The sequence below is a fragment of the Anastrepha ludens genome, chromosome 6 (assembly GCF_028408465.1).
Source record: "Anastrepha ludens isolate Willacy chromosome 6, idAnaLude1.1, whole genome shotgun sequence".
In the NCBI taxonomy this organism is placed as follows: Eukaryota; Metazoa; Arthropoda; class Insecta; order Diptera; family Tephritidae; genus Anastrepha; species Anastrepha ludens.
In genome coordinates, this window is record NC_071502.1 from 69673643 (window position 1) to 69680016 (window position 6374).

Consider the following 6374-nt stretch of genomic DNA (forward strand, 5'->3'; position numbering starts at 1 on the left):
CAAATTATTGAGCAAACAGTAAGAAAGGGTGAATGAACGATGGATATGTGCACACATACCGTGTAGTAAATATTTGAAATCCTGATCCTTCTAAATTTCACTAAACAATAAAAGTGTGTTTTAAAATAACCGATTTTTGTTTTTATTGTCTGTATAGGTATATCTAAGTACTAATCATTTACGGAATTTATTGCTATGTTTAAAATTTTATTGTTGATTAGCGAAACATTTTTTGCATTTGCATTAAAAAGGAAATAGTCTAGCTATATTTCATTTTTGAGTGTATAAAATCGAAATTTCATATTGTGCGATACAGTTTTTTATTATTTATATGGCGGTCGCAGTAACCGAATTTCCCTTTATGAACCACTAAAACGATAGAGAAAGTATTCTCTTAAAGCGGTAGGCAATGGTAAGCCGCGGAGTGTATTTCTGCCCTGGAAAGGCTCCTTAATTAGCGCGATAACCGGTTACGCGATTTTGGCTGAGTGTAAAAAAACGGGCCAGTCGTTTCTTTCTTGTGCCAACCGGCGCCAATTGGACATACCAAGTGAAGCCAAGTCCTCCTCCACCTGATCTTTCTAATGGAGAGGAAGCCTTCTTCTTCCTCTGATACTACCAGTTGATACCGCATCAAATACTTTCGGAGCGTTTGTTTTCATTCGGTCGACATGACCCAGCTAACGTAGCCGCTGGATCTTTATTCGCTGCACTATGTCTATGTCGTCGTAAAACTCATACTGTCCAATATCCAACTGTCAACAGTGACGTGGGTGCCGATACGAGAGTGCGCCGACTGTTTGTTTGATGACAAGAGGTACTCCGTTTTGTCTCATTCACCACCAGACTCATTCGCTTTGCCTCTTTATCCAGTTTGGAGAAGGCGATATTTAGAAGACTAATCCCGCGGTAATTTAGAAGACTAAATCTTCCTATGGATTGGGCAGAGCACACTTAAATTCCAATCGGCAGGAATGCTTTCAGCCGACCATATTTTGCATAGAAGCTGATGCATGCACCATACCAGCTCCTCGCCTACATGTTTGAATAGCTCAGCGGGCAGTCCGTCGGCTCCCGCGGTTTTATTGTTCTTTAGCCGTGATATTGCTATTCTCACCTCGTCATGGTCGGGTAGCGGAACGACAATTCCGACGTCAACGATTGGGGTATCGGGATCTTCACATTCTCTGTGACATGCGCAGCTGTCACTGTTTAACAGGTTCGAGAAGTGTTCCCTCCATAATTTAAGATTGCTCTGTACGTCAGTCACCAGTTCGCCGTCTTTGTTCTTACGGGAAAACGCCCCGGTCTTAAAACCTTCTGTAAGCCGCCGAACTTTCTGGTAGAATTTTCGGGCATTGTTCCTATTGGCCAGTATCGCAAGCTCCTCGCACTCACGTATTTCGGCCTTTCGTTTCTTCTTTCGGATAATACGTCTCTCTTCCTTTCTTAGCTCTCGATAGCGATCCTACCTGGCTCGCGTTGCGCTCGATCGCAGCGTGGCTCTATAAGCAGCATCTTTTCTTTCTGCGGCAGCATGACATTCCTCGTCGTACCAACTGGTTTTTCGGGCTCACCGGAATCTGATTTCTTCTCCGGCGGAGGTATGTAGAGAACGAGAAATGTTGCTCCATTGCTCGTGCATGCCGGTTTGTTGGGCAGTACTCTCTGAGAGCAGGAGTGAGAGTCGAGTGGCGAATCTTCTGGCTGTTTGTTGCGATCGCAGCTTTTCGATGTTGAACATTCTTTGCGTGGGCAGATGTACGTTTTTGTTGCACAGAGACGTGTGCGCAGTTTGGCTGCAACAAGGTAATGATCCAAGTCGGTGACTCCATCTATCACAACATGATCGATCTGGTTTCACGTTTTTCGATCAGGAGACAGCCAGTTAGCTTGGTGTATCTTTTTATGCTGGAATCTGGTGCTAGAGACTACCATGTTTCAGGCCCCGGCGAAGTCGATCAGCCTCTGTCCGTTATCGCTTGTTGCGTTTTGCAGGCTGAATTTTCCGACTGTGGGACCAAAAATTCGCTCTTTGCGCACCTTGGACACTTACAAAAGTGTTCAAAGTCACGTTGGCAAAGTACTCATATATCAAAATAGTCTAACTCTTTTCCTTTACACTCTAATGTAGTTTTATTGATAACAATGTTTTTTATGGAGATTTTTCCTTGATATTTGATATTTTTCCTTGAGAACTTTTACTGTTGCAAAGTGTAATATTTTCAGTGTGCATAGCCGATATCACATATTTTTCATACTGTACCTATATTATCAATATACTAAAAATATACTCTAAAAGTATACAAATGCTTGAATTTTGAATGAATGAACTTTGATGCATCTCCGTTTGTGCCAACATTATGGTTTAAAAGTCGGCCAGCAATATTTTTGGAAACCGATTAATCAAATCCACAAAGAAGCTTTCTAATTTTATTGAAAAATATTTCAATTTTTAAAAGCACTGTAAATTGATAATTAAATATTTATTTCATTAACAAATGAAGTTGCGAGAAATCATATGAGATTAGTTACTCCATTAGTTAGTTACTCCAAAGACATTTGATTCAAGTTCATTTTCTTAAATAAAAGTGTGTTTAGTATATACTAATTTTTTAAAAACTTATTATCATAAAAAAAGTTTGATATGTTGAACAGAACTGAAAGTACTTCACTTTTAAAACTTTTTACCAAAATTTTCAATATTGATTAAATCACAAAATTTTAGCATTTTATTTTGAGTTACTTCAGTTTGTTTCTTATTAAACTACAAGTAAATAAACTTTTAGAACAATTGGCTATAATATTCAAAATATTCTAGATCACTTGACATGGAATCGCATTATGTAACTTTATATGGGCAGATAAACAGAAAAATCCTACGCGAGGGAGGGTGTTTTGTTATCGAAATTTAAGGGTTTTAATGAAAATGGCTACATATATTTGATTAAGTAAACATTTTGACAATTTTTCCGGTTTCCCGATGATTTATTAGTTATATGGTTTTTCAGGAGAATGAACTACATTTTTGTAAAAAAGAACTTTGAAATACTTATATGGCGGGTTGCTATTTTTATGAACACAGGTCTATAAACTTATAAATTTTAAGTTATTTACACGATGGCAATATAGACTTTATTCCATAAGACAGAACTATGATGCTACCCTCGTTGGATACGCAGACGACATTGCGTTGGTGGTAGTGGGAAAGCATCTGGACGTGTTGCAAGCGTTATGCAACTATGCAATTGTAAGAATTAGAAGATGGCTTAAAAATGTGAAGTTAGAACTTGCAGCTCAAAAAACTGAAGTCGTATTACTGACAACACGACGGGTACGTGAAGAGTTAGTGATTACGATAGCTGACCATGACATAAGGTCGCAGCCATATATCATATATCTGGGAATACTCATTGACTCGAAAATGACCTTTAAGCGTGATTTAGAGTCAGTCAGTGAAAAAGCCGTAAGAATAAATAACGCGTTGACTAGACTATTGCGTAATATTGACAGCCCTCGCGCAAGTATACGGAGACTCCTGTTAACAGTCACAAGCTCAGTGATTCTTTACGCAGCACCAATCTGGGCAAACACAAAGCCATCGTACCTCCAACACATACGAACCACATACAGACTTGGCGCCCTGCGAGTAGCCTGTGACTATCGCACTGTCTCAGATGACGCAATCCATGTGATAACGGGAATGGTGCCTATCGACCTTCTCGCGGTTGAGATGTATAAGTTACATAATACCATTGGGCAGAAACCGTCGAACGTGGCTAAAAAAGAAGAAAGGCTGCGAACAATTGAAGAATGGCAGATATGATGGGAGCAATCCGAGAAAGGTAGGTGGACCGTTGAACTGATTCCAAACATTGCAAGGTGGATTGAGAAAAAACACGGAGAAATTGATTTTTGTATCACACAGTTGCTGACTGGACACGTTTGCTTTAAAGCATACCTACACAGGTTCCATCTTGAGAACGACCCGTAGTGTCCGCAGTGCCCCGTAGAACAAGAAACGGCAAGGCATATCTTGTTCCAATGCCCGCGGTTCATTAATGAGCGAAATATGCTTGAGAGAGCGTTTGGCGAAAACATAAGTGAGACAAATCTTATCCCACATGTGTGCGAAAACGAGGAAAACTGGAAAATTATATGTGTAGCTGCCGCAAATATCATGAAGAACCTTCAATACACGGAATACTCACGTAGGTCCCTAGAAAGAGCTCCTTAACACAATGTACAGAACAGAATGACAATAACAGACGATTGAGTAATAATATACTCACAACGGCCTCCTGATGTACTACTTAACGGGAAGTTCCAGGAGGACATACCGTAGGACATGAGGAGGGGTTTAGTTGGGTTAAAGTCCCACACCACGGCTTCGCCCAAAGGCTTTTGATGCTTCCTCTTCTCCATAAAAAAAAAGAAAAAAGAACTATGTTTAAGTCACTAGTATATTATAATATGACCCCATCGTCTAAACAAAAATGGTAAAATATTTGCTGTTTTGAGGCTATCACTTTTTTCTTACTTATATTTTCGAGATATCTGAACCTTATGAAAATATAAATAAATCGGCTAAACCACTCGAAATATATTCGATTTTTCATAAATAAATTCTTCCAATAAATTTTCGGAAGGTGAAACTTGGAAAATCTTAATTTTTGGATTTATTTTCATTTATTTACTTGCAAATGCCTCCAATTACATAAAAACAAACAAAAAACGCACAATCCGTACTTACCGCATGCTTATTCCTCATGGCCTTTGCGAGCTCACTTTTTAAATAAAAATAGCAACGCTCAACGGTGGCCGGTTAGTGACCTGATTTCATCATTTAAATTAACAAATTTGAGTAGTTTTCAGATAACCCTACATATAACTTTAATTGATCACTCCACTCCATTCTCCATTTAGTGTTTCTGCTCACTAATTTCTACTTATTCATTTAAGGTTAAAAAAGAAAAATTAATTACGTACCTGAATAAACTATTTAGCTATTTTGTATCTCAATTTACTTGTCACTGTGCTAATGCCAATTGAGTTGTCATACAATTAGTTACGTCGCTGATCCTTATCAATTCGGTGAATACAAACTACGATCAGCACATCATTTGTTGTTAATAATGCAAGCGTAATTGTCGCCTAACACACGTTGCCCTAATATGCACACTAATAAAATGGTAATGGTTGTTGTTTTTTCATTCCACATACTTGTCATCGGAGTTGGGCGAACTCATTCACTCACATGTCCAATTAAATTGTATAATTGCTTCACAAATAATGAAAATTACGATTAATCAATGCGTTATGGGTTGAAATTTTCGCACGTTAATTAAATGGAAATAAAATAAACGCCTAAACAAGCGCACACTGTGTACAAATACTCGCGTATCTACATACGGATAATAATACACTTGAGTAGATAATTGGTGGAGACCAACTGTTTACACAGTCAGGTACCGGAAAAACATCAAATGCAATTTGAAGCGGAAAGTTCCTGCTACACTGAGCGGGAAAGTCGCTGAAATATTTGGCGGTCAAAAAGTGAGGAGGGAATTGCTTGTAGATCGTGGAACGTAGATTTCCTAAAAGAATAGAACATGTACGCTATAAGGCGCAGCAAAAACTATTAGTTTTTCGTACATCAAATAAAAAGTAAATAAATAAATGAAATAAAAGAAAAGAAAACAAGTGAAAATAAAAATTTAAAGAATAATATTATTTTTTACATTTATTTATTTAATGACGAGTGGTCCAGCCGTTTATGTCGTCTTGCATCGCCTTGGGCAATATTTCCGGTGTAAGGTTTCCGATTTCTTAGTGAGTGTTGTACTTGAAAGTCTGAAGGCTTTCTCACTTCTTTACGTTAACCAGCCTATCTAAGTAATCCAGTAGAAAGTAGTCTGGGACCGTCAGATTATTTTATTTCCCAGGCTAATCCAATCGAGGAGTCAAATGCTCTGGAAAAGTTGTTTTTCATAATTTCTATTTTGTGTAACCTCAATCCATCAACCAACTGTCACTCATCCCTTCTCGCTATTAAGAACTCATTCAACATACGCAGCCAATGATAAACGTACACGACAGAAATAACGCGCATTTATACCTGGAATACGTATATATAATTGGCGCGTACACCCTTTTTGGATGTTTGACCAAGCTCCTCCTCTTATATGCGACGTGCGTCCTGATGTTGTCCCACATATGGAGGGACCTACAGTTTCAAGCCGACTCCGAACGGCAGATATTTTTTTATGAGGAGCTTTTTCATGGCAGAATTACACTCGGAGGTTTGCCATTGACTGCCGAGGGGCGACAGCTGTTAGCAAATATTTTTTTCATTTTGGCGCTTCACCGAGGTT